The sequence below is a fragment of the Lepisosteus platostomus genome, chromosome 13, assembly GCF_059453375.1.
Source record: "Lepisosteus platostomus isolate fLepPlt1 chromosome 13, fLepPlt1.hap1, whole genome shotgun sequence".
Classification (NCBI taxonomy): Eukaryota; Metazoa; Chordata; class Actinopteri; order Semionotiformes; family Lepisosteidae; genus Lepisosteus; species Lepisosteus platostomus.
The window spans coordinates 41,647,251-41,665,013 of NC_142623.1; the positions used below are offsets into that span (position 1 = coordinate 41,647,251).

A 17,763-nucleotide genomic window follows, 5' to 3' on the forward strand; every position below is an offset into this window, starting at 1 on the left:
AGGCTGATGGCTGACGCTTTTTTTTTCACGGCATGTCACGATCTTAAGGTCCAAGCTTTTTTAGATCGAGAGCCGATGAAACAGACCGCTCATGATGGAGTCCTCGTTCTCCATAGATGCAGGGCCCTGGAGTGACCCAGCCCGCTGAGGTGCCGAACTCCGCTATCCCAGCTCTGCAAGTCCGACTGTGGGTCATCATGTCAAGAGTACCCGTGACTGGGGTTCCCCAGGCAAATGCACACAGCTGGCAGAGCGCCCCCCAGAGGCAGAGGCTGGCTTGGGTCTAGTCATCCAGGACTGTCTCTCGGGGACCGAGACTCCCTTGCGTTCCTGCAGATGGGGGGAGGCTGCAACTCTAGGCATCCGGAGCTCGAGGGGCAGCTCTGAGGACAGTTCACGTGTGGCAGGCGTTGCTATGACGTTAAGGGAACGCCCGTCGGCCAGAGAGGATATAAAATGGAAGAAACCTGATCTGCAGTCTGAAAACCTCTTTCTAATATGTTTTTAAAGTGTCCTGTGGTGGAATTTTGGTTGCCTGTTGTGAAAACCCTGCTTGTCGTCTCTTATGGTCCCCTATCCATTTGTGTGAGTCTTCTGCACTCTCTCGCTCCACAGGTTGTTTTTTAAGGTTCTTTCCGCTGGATTGTGCCAAGATACTTAAGAGACTCCCATGGGCTCTAACCCAGGAACTAGAGGCCTCTTTCCTCCATGAAAGCAGAGTCTTTTCCTCAGTCCTCATACCCCACAGTTTTTTAAGTTGGGTGAACTGAACTTTGTTCCTCTGCTAGGTACTTTGTCCCTCTGGCACAACTGCATCCAAAATAACCCCCCTATCATTCTTAGGACTCGGAGTGAATAAGACTTCTCATAACAAATATGTCATGCTGCTTTGTTCTGGTTTGTTATTCTGCTTTAAATTGACAATGATCGATCTTTTCAGCAGAGGGCGCGCTATCGTCCCAGGATCAATTGCTTTTGCCCAGCATCTTCAATACCCGGTGCTAAAAGAGTTTTTTTTTTTTCACTTTTTTTAATTTTTAGTGAGGATGCACAGAATATTTCAGAATGCTAGATAAGAGAAGATTTTTAAACATTTTCTACAGACATGGATATAAACCTGAGAAGTACTAATTGGTACTGTCTTGAATCATCGTGGGACAAAATTGTCCTCTGATTTTTAAAAATGCACGTCTTGTAAATTCACTGGGACAATGTTCTGTTTCAGTGGGCACAAGTGGAATCTGCATAAAAGTGTATTTAATCTGAGACAAAACGAGGCAATTATTTGCACAGAGTATTGTGTGGGTTTAGAACGTGCTCTCCAGGTGGTCTTTTGAAACTCATAATTTGGTTTCTTTCAAAAAATGGCAGGATCAATGTCTCAGATCAATTAGCTACTAGCGAAGCAAGCAGGCTAGATGGGCAAAATAGCTCCTTTGGTTTGTGGTTTGAATTACCATCACAATCTTTTCTGTTTTCAAACACAACCGCTTTAGAAAACGGAGATGTTTATCCAGGGCCATAAAGGGTCTGCACCAAGTCCCAGGAAAGATAAACAGCAGACTGGATTCGAACTGTATAAAAGTCTCTCTGCTTGTGTTAAAATGCCCATTTAAGGGCAGGTCATGAAATAAACACGTGTAGCGAAATGTTTTAAAGAGCACAGAGAAACATCTGCAGCCAGATTTTGTGCTCCTGATTCCTAGGCCCCAAAGCCTGCCATTTTCCTGTTTTTGTCTCCAGGATCCTTGGCTTGATGATTGCATAGACTCCAGTATATAACGAGGCCTTTGTTGGAACAGACACTACACTTTAAGCCACTTGCCCATCCCCCCCTTATCAAACCTGGCCTCAGTCTGAAGAATGTATTTCCCTTTTCACCAAAAAAGATCAAAACTCCATAATTGGCCCCAGTTGTAAAATGCCTCTTAACTGTGTTCATGTATAAACATCATTTCCTATTGTTGATACAATCCAGACTGAGAGAGTGAAATATTTTAGACCTTTTTTTTAAAAAAAAGGGATTACCAAAAGAGGTTGGAGAGAGAGAAAGCTGTTTTGTAAAGTGAAACAGATCCCTCTCTGTTTCTATATATATAAACATACATAAAAATAGACAGAGAGAGGAAAAAAATCTCAATTCCTAACATGGAATAGGGAGATTAATCCTCTGACGCAGAAGATTAGGTTGAGCTTCCTGTGAATTCCCAGATAACCTAATTAAATGTCCGGGCAATTTATACCTTAGTGAATTTGGTAATATGATTTTATTGCTGGAGTGTTTTGTTCTTTTCTTTGTTTTTCCTACTTAACTTTTCAGACCGCAATTATTCCAACTCCGTTCCACCTTTTTGAGTTTCTGCTCCCCTTCGCAAGATGCTTGGAGCAACTACTTTGAAAACAAATCTAAACATCTATTTGAAATTGATTTCTGGATTTGTGTGACCCTTGGAAAAATAGTTATTGATGTCCTACAGATTATAACTGAAGTCACTTGTAAGGTTATGAATGTTTTAAAAGCTACACTTTGGGCTACAACCTGAATGTTTACCTCAGAGTATCCAGTGAATCTGGCTTTTCAGAGATGCTCTGACAGTTGTTGCTGAGGGCTGAGAGAGGCCTTGTCTGCAGTCATCAGTCACACACTCCCTTGGCAAGGTAAAGACAGGAGCTCTCCTGCAGCTGATCACCACTTGTCAGTGCTCGTATGGCTTTTGTCTTTCTTTCTTTTCCAAATATTGTAAAGAACGTGTCTTGGATTAAGGAGAGCTAGATACAGCATTTCCTTTAACGCACCATGTGGAACATCGCAGACAATCGTGAATCATCCCATTTTTCTATAGCTGTAACAGCACCGAAATGTTAATCTTATATATAACCCCTTATGTATAAAATCCAAAATGTTTCTTGCATTTACAGATTGATGCCCAGGAATCCCCACAATGCCACAGGAAAACGTGCTGCACTTGAGTAAGTCATTAGAGTTGTGGGTTCATAACTAGAGGTTTGTGGGTTTACTGTAAATCCCAGGAGAGACTCTGCTATTGTACCCTTGAGCAAGGTCCTTCTCCCAGACTGCTCTGGTCAACACCCAGCTGTCCAATGGGTGTACATGTAGATCTGCCATGCATGAAAGGCTGGAACCAAATGACCGGTGTGTTCCCTGATCCATGCTCTAACAGGCACATCTGTCCCACCGGAGGGCTTCAGGCTGTGCTGGAGAAAAATCCACAGGGGCCTTTCGTTTTTCTAAACAAAAAAGCTCTTGGCTCCTCATTTCACTGATGTGAGTGTCACTGCTGATTCAGTGATCAAACACGAATGGAATATCATAGATTTAATCACCCGGGGATTAAAAAAAACATGGGAAAATGGTCCTTACAACAGAAGTTTGAGATATATGGTGCCTTTTATATTATAGAGAAAGACCAGGTGCTCAAGGAGTGAAATTTTTTTTTTGGCTGCACTTGTTTCAGAGCATTTCTGTGTTTGTGTTTAGCAGGTATCACTAATTCTGGAAGCTAAGTCACAACAGAGTAACTTGGGGTGACGTGCTTAGGGGCCCTCAAATCCAACGCTGAGTTAGTAGATCATAAGGTGCTGTAGCTTTATGTCAGTGGAAGAGAGCAGAAGTACAGAAGGGAGCAACAGAGGTACAGAGGAGCTTAACCATGACGTGCTTAACGTCATGCAACAGATTGTTCCTCAGCCAGCACTGTCAATAACACGTTGGCAAGATAGCGTCGGAAAACAAGTTCAAAAGTTATACCCAAAGCCTGTTAGGCCAGGATGTCTCAAGCCCATGCAGCCCTGATACACGATTGGCTGATCTCGGCCAATCCCGTTCACAGCCGGCGAATGACATAGCCCAGGTCTGAACCACTGACGGCCGGGCTACAGGACTCAACCTGAACGACTTGGCTACCTGGGGCTGTAGCCCCTGCTTTCACTTGAAAGATGTTTGGCTTTCGGTATAACTGTGAAGCTACAACCACACGAGTGTGACCATGGCCGTGGTTGGGAGTTTGGAGGAGACTCTGAGCGACGCGCACTTGCCCTGGGGGGTTTTCAGGGCAGAACGAGAAAGAAAGTGTTCAACTCCGGAGCGTTTTGGCCGAAAGTGGAAGTACGGGGGGCTCGGAGGGAGTGACATCAGGCAGAAGGCATTCTAATCATTAACATCGCAAGCACTTCAACAGGGTTCCTCGTTATATGTACAGTGTAGGCGCCAATAATTAACTCCGGAATGTCAATTCAGAAAAATGAAGTCAGCGGGAAAAAACACGCAGAAGTATAAAAAGAAGAGTCGTTTGCAAGAGCCAGGAGAGGTAGGCCTTCAGCTAGCTGTCTAGGATCGGTTTCTTCCAGATCTGTTTCACATTAAAAGCGGATACAGTGTTAGAAAGCTTTACCACACCCATGTGAAGTACAGCTCAATGGCGTGGCTCAGCCGAAAACGAGACCAAATTTAATTAAACCGGCTGAGAAGATTTAAGGATCCAGGAGGCCTTATGCACAGCTGAGCAGGGGCATGAGGCTGTGACCGGACAGTGTTCGATCCCCGGGTTTGCTATTGACTGCTCGGTAACTCGAGTTCACTTCATGCACTTGGTTTCTGTACCTGACGGGGTCTGTTTGTATTTGTCTGGTATCTGCCGTTTCCCTAAATATGTTGCAGTTTTGAAACGAAAGACGCACACAAACTCGTGAAGTTAGAAGAACCTGCAAGAAATGATTAAAAAAAAACTGTTCAAACTTTCTTTTTAAAAATAAACAGGTTGTTCGAGCGCTACAATATGTAGTGTGGTGCTAATGGAATTACGAATAAGACACTATTAGGGGTTAACTGGAGAGTAGATGGAGCTTTAGTCCTGTAAAATAGTCTAAAATAAAACAGAATCATCTTGCTGATTACACGTGTTTTTAATTTTTATACTTTTTTTCTTCCAAACTAAGAATTTGCCTTCCTTAAATTACTATATTTCTAAGAAATTTCAGTGCGCTTGGTGACGCGCGTTGATCATTAAGAAGCCTTTATTGGCCAAAAGGAAACAGTTCAGGCTTTTTGATCCGCTCTCAATTTGCGCGTTGATTCATTTCAATTCGGAAACAACTTGAAAGAGCGCAGTCCGATGAGTCTGAGGCCAGCTGGCTGCCCTGCGACTCTGTCCCCCCCAAAACGATCAGCTAAAAACAACAGGCTGGAACTGCAGATGTCACTGCTCTGAGCAAAAGGACTTTTGTATAAACCGCGGCCCAGATGTCTTAACAATGTATTTACACTATCCCAGAATAAGTTTGTATCGGCCAGTTGCCATAACAGTTGAAATACATGCACCCAGGCATTGATGTAATACAAATCATTTTCAGTGCGACTCAGAATTAAGGTACCGATATGATTGCGAAGACATTTGGCAGTCCATGTCCCATCCCCCCCCCCCCCTCCCCCAGAAAATGTGGTGCCGTTTTGTTAAACTCATTCTGCTTTCACTTGGGTGTGGACGTAAACAAAAGTGGAGAGCTTGGAAAGACTTATCCATAACTGAACGCGCACATGCACATTTTTTTTAATCGCCGGCCATAAATCTCATTCTGATCTGTCGTTGCCACTTAAACCCTCAGGGCTTTTTTAATTGCAGTTGTTCATCAGTTCAGGAGTTGAGCCAGTCTCTGTGCGTTTCCCACCTTCTTCCCCACAGGAATCACTGTGTTTTAATCCAGCCAGCTCACTACAGCCCCTGCAGTGCAGAGCGTTTGGGAACCTGAGTGAGGCTCCTTCAGCACAGGTCATTTTCTGGTGGTTTAAGAACGCAGCAGGGCCTGGCAGGAGAGTTTACTGCTGATTGACAGGAGTGACGGGTCTCACTAACAGTACTGCCCAGAGAGGCCACTGTTGCTCGGTAACCCCAGGGTACCGTGGATACAAGCGCTACCCTCACGGTGCCCGATTGGCCTATCTTGGAGAATCCTGGTCCTGTTAACCAATGACATCTGGACCACGGGCTCAATTTGAAGAGTTTACTAGGTGGGTCTTCTGGGGGTGGGGGCAGTCTCTGTTTTTGGTTAATGAGGAACTTTAAAAAACAGCGGTGCACGACCAGACCTCCAGAGCTGTCATGCCACTCATCCTCTTGATTGCCTGTTTGAACTAAATATTAGTTTAAGTGAATTGGTTTGTTGTGTGAACAAGGTGCCAAAAAGGCACATTTTGACAAACGATTTGAAAATCCAGACTTGGGCGATGACACAAAAATCATCCCTGGGGAAAATAAAATTGAAGAATTCTTCTAGAACTCCACTGTATGTGAAAAGCAGTTTGTATGATGCTGGTTAAAATCACAGTTCTCAGTCTGACACAGAGCCTGCCGCCTCCCATGTGTAACCAGATGTAGCTTAAAAATTTAAGTGTTTTAAATTATTTTTTTTCCATTTAAGTATGTGGCATCAAATCACAGCGCGGGGAGAGAAATTGCCTTGCAGATGCTGTAGTGTGTGGACAGAGAGGACCGTGCTGCATGCAAAACCAGTGCAGTTGAAAATAAGGAAGCCTTTTCCATAGGAACAAGAAATTTAACATGTATGAAGTCAGCAATTAAATATATACATAAAACTGCCTGGTTATAAGAGCAGTGAGCTGGCATGCTGAGAGGCAGGAGTTGGCTGAGTTTTTTTATAGCCGCAGTTATTTGAGATGTAAACAGAGGAATCTTCCTCAAACATTGCCTTTTTAAGGCTTCTCGGATTTGGAGAGGAATGACCTGTGTAGCAGTTCACTGAGCTCACGAACGCAGCCTGCCTAACAATCGCATTACATTTCTTTTACAGTCTCGTGCTCTTTCCCAGATCTCCTCCCCCCCCCCCACACACACACTCCTGCTTGTCTAAATTTAGGTTCTCATGGCAATTTGTCTGAGAGCGCTCCTCCAAGGGACACGCAGTGCCTCGGATCACCAGCACCTCCATCCCTGTCCCAGGACGGTGTGAGTCCCGGGGACGGGGGGGGGAGGGTTCGTGCTGGAAGTGACCGATGGGACAGTGAGTCTTCCTCTCTGCCTCCCCTCCGCTGGCCTTCCTTCTGACCAGTCCCGCTCAGTACTTCCAAAGCAAAGTCGGTCTTCGCTTTCGAAACCGGTGTTTCTCAAACGTGGTCCTCTACGGGGCGATGGGAAAGGGTGACCCCGCAAAAAAAAAACCATGGTCACCCCACTCCCGAGCCGGTCACCCCAGTTCGCCAGGCGAACCCCAGTTGTCTTCATGGCCTCAGGAAGATGGTTTAACCGGTGCAGTGAAACGGAGAGTTAATAAACCACATTAGGAGCTCAGCAGCTGCAGAAGCCCCTGCAAGAGCCGTAGCTCGTTTGTATCTCTCACATTCGCTTAGGGGTAACGTTAACATGATGGTTCTGAATGGGAGACGTGCGGATTAAACAAGGACCGTCCCGTCCGGAGCGCCGTACCAACTGGCATCAACTTCCTTAAATGTGTGTGGAAGAGAGAACCTTTAGAACGTACAAAAGGGGGCAGACGTGCCCTGGACCTGTCCTTCATGCGCTCGGCAGGGAGATCAATAAAACAAGAAGGCCTGTTCATCGTGGAACACGATTCCAAGACGCACCATTTAACTGGAATGCGGATCAGTGTTTACCAAATAGATTTTCAAAGAACGGAGCCCCATGGGCCCCATGAAGGTTTGTGTGTTGTGAGAGCGAAGGGGGGTTCAGACACGGGCAGATGCACTGAGCCGGCGCAGTGGAGGGAGACCCAGAGGCTCTGGGAACGGAGTCCAGGAGCCCTGTGGCCGGAAAGAGGGCAGTGCAGGGGGAATTTCCCTTAAAACCGTTTTCCTCCGCTCTGCATTGCTCTCTTGAAGCCTTTGATTCGAACTGTTCAAGAGCAAGGAGCAGGGTGTGTAAAATACAGGTGTTTCTGAGCTTAGCTTTTAGCTGTGTCATGGGGGCCAATCCACGCTTCAGTTTTCCCCTTTCAGGTCTTTTCACAGGCTGCCTGTGGCTGTACTCCTTCGGAGATGCCAGCTGTCTGTCTCACTGGCACACTTCTCTTTCTCAGAGGGAGGGTGAGACTCCCGTCTCCTCGTAGACAAACGCACAACCTTCCCAATTCTATACATTTCACAAGCCGAAGTAACCTGTTAGGGTATCTCTCAGATTTCCACTGTAAGATAAGATATTACTTTTTACAAGAAAACTCAAGCCCCATTGTGTTACCCCTAGAACTCAAAGGGCCCTGTCTGTGGCGTGCACCCAGAGATTTCCTCCACACTAAACCCCCCCTTTCCACCTCTTTCGCCTCACTCCCCCTCCTCCTCCTTTTAGAATAAACACTCTCTCTCCACCTCCTCTATTTTTTTCCCCTCTCTCCTTTCTTTTTTTTTTTTTCCTTGTATGCCGTTCGCTCCCGACCTTCCTTCAGGCGAGCGCTTTCCCATATGGGGACAGTCAGGACTGGGAGAGGAAGTGAATTATTCAGAATAACGGTGTCTGAGCGCTGCTCTCATGTTCCCAGGCCCGGCGCTGCCAGGAGTGGCAGGCAGCCCTCTGTTTTTAATGGTTTCCACATGGACATCTGGAGTCATCAGCCAAGCCTCCAGCACGGGCAGAAATCTCCAAATTTAGAAGAAATATGAAAATTGTCAAAGGCGGCTTCCTTTACAAAGGCAGAGCGGCCCGGCCTCTCCCCCTACCCACCCCCTTCCCTTCTCTTTCCCAGACACCGCAGGTCACAGCCTGAGGTCACAGGGGGCCCGGCGCTAGCCAATCACGCGCCTCGGTGGGATTTCCCAAACATGCCCCTCTCTCTGCTCGGCCTGCCTCCCGCCTCATATAAGGTAAAAGAAAAGTGTCGTCTCCCAGAGCTGGCCCAGCTAGAAAAGGAAGCCTCGCGCCGGCAGCCCCCTTCAGAATTTGGGGTTTGGAGGACGTGGGAACAACGGGGGGTCTCTCCCCCCACCCCCCCCTCCCGCCGCCCCCGGTTCCTTCGCCCCCACACGGCCAGCGGGAGCCCCTTGCGGCGACTCGTGCCCCCCGGGCCGAGGCCACACACCTGCGGCAGGTCAGCTCCCCGTGGAGAGGAGACGGAGCGCAGGACTGAGAGGTACGTCCAGCTTCTTTTAAACCTGCCTGCTTCTACGGCACCGACACATACAGCAGGCTTCACGCAGCCTAGGGACTATGCCGATTCCTGGTTCTCTCTGGAAAGCAGGTGAAATAAGAGACGCGCATCCTAGAGGTTTGTATGGATACGAATTTCAAGGGTGCCTTTCGCTAGTGGAATGGCTTCCAGTTGGACAGGGTCTAGATATCGCAGTTCCTGCCCGTTGCCTGGTCAGCTGCAGCCAGAAGCGTCTTTATAAATGGGCAGGAGGTCTGTGATTCTGTGTTGTTGTGTTGTAAGTGGTCCTGGTTTATCAAGTAGTCTGTTCGGACAGCGGTCAAAAGAAAGCCACCAGCTTGTTTTCACTGATCCTCCTCTCCCCAGTCCCAGCGAGAGGTGCAGTCGAGACAATTCTGTGCATCTCAGAACCTTCCTGATCATTTATAGGTTTTTCTGGGGCCTCCTGAGCTCATTGTTTCAGTTATGCAAAAACTAACTTACTGGAGAAGACAGGGGTATAACTTTTCAATCAAAACCAGCAAAAGCCTAACTGGAAAGCAATGAAGAAACTAGCTCATTTTTCCTCCTCAGTGTCGTGGCGCAGTTACACATGGGGGGTGGAGGAAGGAGGTTCCAGAGTCTGAAGCTTGTCGGTGATCAGGAGCTTGCCCCCTTGGCTGTGCTGTAATCATCTGGCTGTCTCAAGACCCTTCTGCAAGAGGGAGGGCACTCCCTTGCACTAGGGCTCTCCCTGCGTGCCAGTCCAGCGCAGTTGGCTGGCACAGTTGGCGTCAGGAGATCTCTGTGATCAGCTAGAAACAGCAGCAGAGAAGGGTTTCTTTAACCTTTTGGAACTGTTTTTCCTCTTGGTGTTTGGTGGCACAAGGTCCACTAATCTGTATCAAAGCGCGTACGAGTGCACATGATCCTAGCCAAACCATAACTACCAAACCATCATTCTTCCTGTGCACACTGTGGGTTGGCTTGCCCAGTCCACAGAGTGTATTAGACAGACAGTTTACCCGCAGAGAGCAAGTACATCACTGCTATTGTTGTTGTGGGAGGAGATGGCAGCAGTGATTAAGTTACTTGTCTAAAAATGTGCTTTCTGCTGTGTTACCTGTCACGTTCCAAGCTCCCTCACACCCAGTTATAATGACTCAAGGAACAATTCGTAGGAAAAAGTAATTAAAATTGTTTTTGCCTGTTGTTTTGTTTTTTTAATTGGAAGAAACTTCAACTCTGCCAAAACTTACTTTTAGTAAAAAAAAACGGGGATAAAAGAACTGAGAAGAAGAAATCCTCATTCTCGGTCAGCGTGTGTAATCCTGTGAGCCAGAAAAGACTTTGTGAGTTTGTGTGTGTGGGGGGGGGGGGGGGTGAATGGGGATTGGTACAGAAAGGTTAAGATAAACCCTAGTTCGATCACACGTGTGAAAGGATATGCCCCCCTCCCTCACTGAGACTCCTCTTTGTCTCGTTTCGGAGAAGGTTTCTTCACCAGGAATCGGTGGAAGAGGAGACGGCAGATGTTGCCAGCTGTTCGCATTTGCTGAGGGAGTCTTGAAACCCCCCCTGTCTCGGTGTCATGCTTCCAGAAGGGAACAAGGCAGGGCAAATCATTTCAAATGTCTGCCTTTTGCCCTTCTGTCCCTGCACCGCAGTCCTCCACAAACTGCTGCCCGTAACCTATACTGTCCCTCAACATGAAAAGGCCACTGTGGCTCAAGCTGTTAGATATGCTCGCTTCAAGTGTGAAAAAATATACAGTGTGGAAAGCAGATTTTTTTTTAAGTCGGAAGTTCGCATTTTTATTTTCTGGGGCAAAGCTTACATTTTAAAGTGGAGAGCTAACAAATTCTGATTCCGTGTGTAAGAGTGGAGCCCTTTTCAGTTTTTGTGTTGCCTGTAGGGCAGCATCCTGTTGTAATTGTCTGGTTCCTCCACGATAGTAAATTGTACTGCAGAAATGGCTTTAAAGCTGTAACACGATACGGCTTCAACATTTCAGAGTACAACCGATTGAGCTGCTCAGACTGAGAACCTGGTGTGATTTAGGAAAACATTTTTTATATGGCTTCTATTGGCAACTAAACTGATTTATTGCTGGTATGCCTTTTCAAAACTACAAGTACATGAAGTACATCAATAAATCAGTCCTACCCTGGTTTTAAGGCCTTAATGTAGAATCAAGAAACATATCTAAAGTGTATTGATGTTCACTGACAGATGTTCCTTGTACAATCCATGTATAAGCAATACTCACATTCCTTTAGTGAGAAGAAAAGTAATATGAAACGATTCTGCATCAATATGTATTAGTAATGGTTGCAGTTATTTGGTATTGATAATGTTACAGAGGTAACATAAAAATACTCTCGCAACATTGCTTGTGTAGAAATTACATAAATAAATACCAGGCTGCACGTAGTGTATTGCAATCCACTGAACTAATGTTAATGTAATGTGAAACGTTGTTATTGTGTTTGTTTTGAATTATTTCTTTTGGAGACAGAATTAATCATTGCCTGAAGAATGTAGCCCTGGCCAAGACCAATCTTTCCTCAATCGACTGTTTTTATTCTGTGGCCATTAGCATGTGGAACATCTGACACGCAAATACTTGTCTTACAAGAAACAAACAGGCCAGCAGACCATTAGTGTGTCAAGGCCTCCTTCACAGGGGCCAGACTGGAGATAGAGGAGAGGGGAAACATGCTTTCAACAGCCAGGAGGACAAGCATTTGTGTTTCTGAGTTTGAGCAGCAGCGACATGCACTGTCAGACCTAATGGTCCCCTAACAGCTTTCGGATATCTGCCTGCTAAAATGAACAGGAAAGATGCCAGTGAATTTTTACTGGGGGTATTATTAATCCCAGGCCCGGAGGGAGTATTGTGTACTGAAGGTTGAGCAATAAGATTGTTTTAGCAAAGACAAAGAAAGGAGCAGAGGCATAATGGTTAAACTGGGAAACTGGGTGTAAGTTCTTCCTGGTTCCTGTAGCAATGTTGTTGATAGTGTTGATGCTACGTCTATATGCTGTCTGTTTCCCTTTTATATGAAAGGGATATACAGACATATCAGACTAAAAATAAGTATGGGTGTATCATACGGTTTGCCAAAGGGTTTTATATATGCAGTGGATAACAATGTCTGTTTTGCATGCTTTTTAATGCACAGATGGTTAATAGATAATATTAAGGAGTCACTCAAAAAAACAATATGCTATCTGTTGTAAATAAAAGTTTCAAATGAGAAGAGGTCATTAGGTTCATCTAGCTCGACTGGCTGAAGTATCTAATTGATCCAGAATCTTACCCAGCTATTTCGGGGATACATCTTCAACAACAGGGCTGGGTAGCTTAGTGATTCTTTGCAGTTTTAAATTCACTACCCCATACCTATTTTTGGTGTCCTCTGTTTTGTATTGATTCTTCTGAAGTCATCCACTGAACTGACTGTGTTCCCTTGTAGTACAGATTAAAAAAAGATTCAGATCTGTCAGTTTGACAGTCTAGACGTTCTCTTGAGCACCAGAATGTAGCTGTTTGCTCTTCTGTAAACTGATTCCTGGGCACCACAGGAGTATCATCTTGACTCTGGTGACCAAAATTCGACTGAAGGGCTTACTGGGGCATTATACAATTTTATACCAGCAACATATCTGCTGGTTTAAATTATTCACTTTTTACAGTATATACTTAGATTCTGTTTGTCTTTTTATTTCTTCCTCACATTGCCTGGATGAAGACAGTGGGATGGTCCTTCCCACCTTTGATCTTAATTCATATTTTTTGCTGCCTGCATGCACTGTAATACTCTGTGCTTGCCTCCATTCAACATCATCCAGTAGCTGTTATATTAAAGAGATAAACTATTTTGTTACAGTGGCTTTATTTTTTCCCCAAAAGTATTTACTTTGCATATTGTGTAGAGTTGCCTTATTATTACAGCACATTTAAAAAATCCAAAATATTCCATGTCATGTGAATACATCCTATCTAACGCAACCTGATAAATTCCACACACTGGCATCTTACTTTTTTTTTTTCTAAATTTAGGATTAAAAAAAATACTTTAGGGACACCGCCAAAAACACATCATCTATCAATTCATGCAGATGGGCAGATAGACAGACAGACAGCGCGGGAGGAAAAAGGAAGCGGTTTATTTATTTTTGAAGGAGTCGGCAGTCTGGAAGTCATCAAATCCGAGTAGATTCACACGACCCCTCGCTGCCCCTTCTTGCCTCGCTCTCTCCTCCTCTCCCTGCGGGCTCAGGGGACTCCCGTTTCCACAGTCATTCTCACATGAGCAAAGAGCACGGTCCCACAAGCCCACCCCTCCTCCTCCTTCTCCCTGCTCTCGCTCTCGGTCCAGAACCACCGGGCGGGCGGACCTTCGCCAGGACCGCATGGGCGGAATTCGGAAGGGTGCTCTCGCAAGAGGCCGGCCGGCCGGGGCCTGTCCCTGCACATTTTTATTCATCTCGGCTTCGCTCCTGGGACGCGAGGCTGCGGGAGATCGCACACGCAGCGCTGTCCAGCGCTCAGTCTAGAAAGGGATTCAAGTAGCGTTTCTGACGTTCACTGTGGTGTTCAGGCAGTCTCAACATTGGTGTTTGGTTCAAGCAGGGAGCTGCGTCAGCATGAGTAGGCTGCGAAGGAACGAGTAAAGGTTTATTCCATGCCGAAAAGAGAACAAAAGAAACACATTTTGTCTGTGGAGCATTCCAAACACACCCTATGAAGGCTCCACAGCCAAAATGTTTCTTTTCTTCTCCTTTCAGCGTCACTGTTCGGTGTTTGTTTTTCCTCTCTTCTGTCCAATGGAAGCTCTCAACTGCCGTTGGGGACGGATGACAACAGCCCCAGCTGTTTTATATTATAATCCTTCCAGGCGTCATTTCTAGAAAGCTATATACTGTAGATCACGCGCCCTATAAATATACAGGTCTATCACATTTCATCTCGCACACCCCTCCACCTGCAGCTGGCCCTCAGTCACTCCTCGCTCTGCAGAGGGGTCCCGGCTTTCTCGTCCCCCTCATCTTCCTTCTCCTCGGCCAACTGGGTTGAAGCAAAACTCACTCCACCTAAATGCTTGATGAACACACTCAATCGCGTCTAATTCCTGGGCGTCATTATGTTTGGTGAAATTTAGTTGGACCAGAAGGGTGTGAACTTCTCATGAAGGTAACTTAGTGCCAATCTGAGGTCAGACAAACTGTAGGCAGATTTTTCAACACACCTACAGTTTTCCTCTCCTGCCTTCTGCCCCAGTAGACTCCCAATTAAATTAGAGCTGACAGGTCGCTGGTCCTCGTTCTCCTAAAGGGGCCGAGTTGCTCTGCTAACCTTGTCCAGTTCTCTGCGGGGTACTGCGGGTTCAAGTCCCCACTGAAAGCAGCAGGCCAGATAGCTCGCAAAGCCTCATCCCCCCCACCGGCTCGAAGAAAGAGCAGACAGTGGAGGCTAGAGCAAAAGTCTTGAAAAGGGCTTTGATGTGGCAATTCTCTTCATGCTTGAATGAATTTTGCAGGCTGCACGAAAGGTTTAGAGTCTTTAAGAATGAAAGTAGTTGTTTGCTCCATCCCGGGAAAGCTAGGCTCAAATCCTATCTCTCATAGTTTTTAGCCAATGCTTGATCCCACTTTATTGAGTTGTATGTTATATTGCTGCTTTATATTTATTTGTGTGTGTGTAATGGTTGATTACAAAAATAGCATCCCTTTATAACATGGCCACTATTTTTATTTTTCTTTTGTTACAGAAGAAAGTTAGGGCTGCTTTCTATAATATCCAAATATAATCCAACTATGACAAAGACAGCTGCCTCGTCACCTTCTGCCTCAGGAACAGAAGGCAGATGAAATGAGAGAACTTTCTTTCTTCAGTGTGTTTTGCTCAGGGATGCAGAATAAAATTTCAGTGGGCAGTGTCTCCACCCACCCCCACCACCAGTCTAAATTTTTAGGCATTTCTCCTTTGGCTTTGACATCATAGAAATAATATTTCTCTGAATTATCCCCCAGATCTTGGGAAAATATGCCCAGAATGCATTCCCATGCATCCAGAATCCTGTGTTTACAGTAGGGAACTCCAATCCCTTTGAAACTCGGGCTGCTGTTCCACACTGGGGTTTAAGACATTTATAAGGTCTTTAATAAAATTGCACAGAGATTAGACAACTGTAACATGAGACCCAACATACTGTCAAGGGAATGAAGAAATGTTTTCACATGCACAACATAAAAAAAAACCAAGTTGAGCAGCTGAGAAAAGTAGTAAAACTGGAGGCGTTGACAAGGTCTCTCACAATGGGAGGCAGTGGTGTTGAGATAGCGCAGGTCAGTGCACGAGATGCTAAAGAAGGCGCTTAAGAAGCAGCCTGCTGTCGTGATGAAACCTCTCAATCTCTGCGTTCACTTGCCTGCCCGGTCTTTGCCCACGTCTCTTCTGCTGTCACGCCCGGCTGACTGGCTGGTCCGGGGGGACAGGGTGAGCTTCCTGGCTTGATCTTGGAAATCGGCTACTAAATCAGGAGCTAAAACGTGAAACCAAGACTGTTCTTTTCCTAATGGCGTGAAGAGACGTAGCTGGGGAAACATTTCTTTCCTTTTAAAATGATTCTCTTATAGTCCAGTTTCACATAATATCTTTCGTGTCCTAAAAGTGTAGTCGGTACTATTGCCTCTGTCACAACCTTTAAATGCCCAGGTGCCATTTTCTAAATACCTCTTTAGTGTCTTAGGCTTAGGGAACTGTATTTGTATTAGGTACTTCTGCATTTACAGAACCGATTCTGGTTTCTGTTATTTTAATTTTTGTTTAAAATATATTCTGTCTGTGGATTCTTGTGCCGCAATAATGTACTGCATTAGTTTGCCAATTGCTCTGCAAACTCATACATTATTACACCATTCCTGGGCTGAAATCTCTCGGTTTTCTGTGTCTGGGCTTGGTTCTGATCTGTCAAGGGAGGTGCTGGCTCGTTTGTCATTGTCTCAGACGTCCCCCTTCACATATTTGGTGAGTTATTGTGGGAATTGAGTCAAACGCATAGACATGTGAAAATTCCTGGGAATGTCTGAGAGAATTTCTGTATTTCCAGCCATAAAATATGTATTAAGGGTTCAACAGCCTTCAGCAGCACTGGTAAGTATTGTTTAATGAGTATTACAAGTATTATGGTTATGGCAAATGTGCACACAATTGTGCGAAATTGTAGATTATCTGAAGTATTGTGGCTTTCTCACTTCTTTGGGTTAGATTTACAATAATTGCAATTCAATAATCAATTGTAATTTAATATCAATAGTTGCAAGTGTATTGATATTGTTTGAGAAGCCAGGGAAAGGGCTCTAAAGCAGTTCTCTTCTTTCAAATTAAATAAAGATTCTGATAGGTTTTACAGTTTGCCGATTAGGAATATATCGCCCTGATTTGCAGCAACACTGACACAGATACTCCCAGATCTAATAAATCATACGGATTGGCAGGACGCGGTCATGACGAGTTGATCTGCAAAACATATTAGAGGCGCGTCAGTTCTGGAATCCACAGGAAATGGACTCCACTCCACGGTCTCATTCCTGTAGGTCACAGCTTTTTTTCTTTCTCTTTTCCTCTGAAGGAAAGACGGAAACCCTCACCTGTGGCGATCAATGCTCGGTCACCCCCCCCCCACCACATAACACCCCTTTCTTTTTTTTTGCGGGCCCCTCACGCTGTCTGCGTTTCTGGAGCGAAGTTGAAGAGTTCAGTAAGGAAGGCAGAGGACATATTTCATCCTCCAGATTAGATGCATCTCCAAATTAAGTCGGAAGGAAAAAGAGAGAGAGAGGGGAGGTGGGGGGGGTAGAAAGTCTGTCCTTCTCCTCCTCCCCGCCACGTTTCCTGTCCAAATGATTTAGCGAGATGAGGGAAGGGAGCCTTAAAAGGCCGTGTCTGGCAGCACAGCGGCTTTCTGTCTGTGTTTATCAGGAGAGGGCCCCGTCGTGGTGTAAACACTGAGCCTGTTCCCTCTGTCTGAAGTTCACAAACCTGCGCGCCCAGGCGCACCTTCTACTTCTGTCTACTTCTGAGAGCTTCTGTCTTTTTCTCCCTGAAGCAGCACAGCAGCCCTTTCCGTTACGTTCGCTAAACTATCCCAAGAGGCAGACCTCCAGACTTGTTGTGTAGGGAATTCTTTATTTTAACCGTGCATAGAGCACCGGTTTTAAAATAAAATGTCATTTTTGTGATAGCGGTCCCCCATTATAACAAAACGTCCCGCCTAAAACTGGTGCAAGAACATAGGTCTACCTATATCCCTCGATTGACCGTTCTGGTGGCAACGTTATATTGTGTTTTAGGCATTACCTATTCGAAATGTCTGGCATTTTTCTGAGCAGCCCGAACGTGAAATACCTAAAAAAACAACTAATTAGGTCCTAACAAAGAAAGATCACTCTCTCGAGTGAGAATAAAACAGGCAGTTCATGCGAGACTAAGAGCTTAGTGTGCCATTAGTCATTTAATTGTGATGCACTTGGAAAGAAGAACATAATTAAGAGCCTAACGAAGTCTTTTACAGCGGGTTTTATGTGCTAGTTAGTCATAAATACATGCCTAATAGGTGACTCCTACCACTGGGTTGCTGAAAATAG

At 45.4% G+C, this 17,763-nt stretch overlaps 1 long non-coding RNA gene across 1 annotated transcript in view; it reads left to right on the forward strand.

Moving 5' to 3' along the window:
* Positions 1-8,873: 8,873 nt before the first annotated feature.
* The window catches only part of LOC148650663 (uncharacterized), a 190,830-nt gene continuing 181,940 nt past the window's right edge, over positions 8,874-17,763 (forward strand). The window contains exon 1 of the long non-coding RNA XR_015926185.1: positions 8,874-9,111. This is a non-coding gene — a long non-coding RNA (uncharacterized LOC148650663). The remainder of the gene's footprint in view (positions 9,112-17,763) is intronic.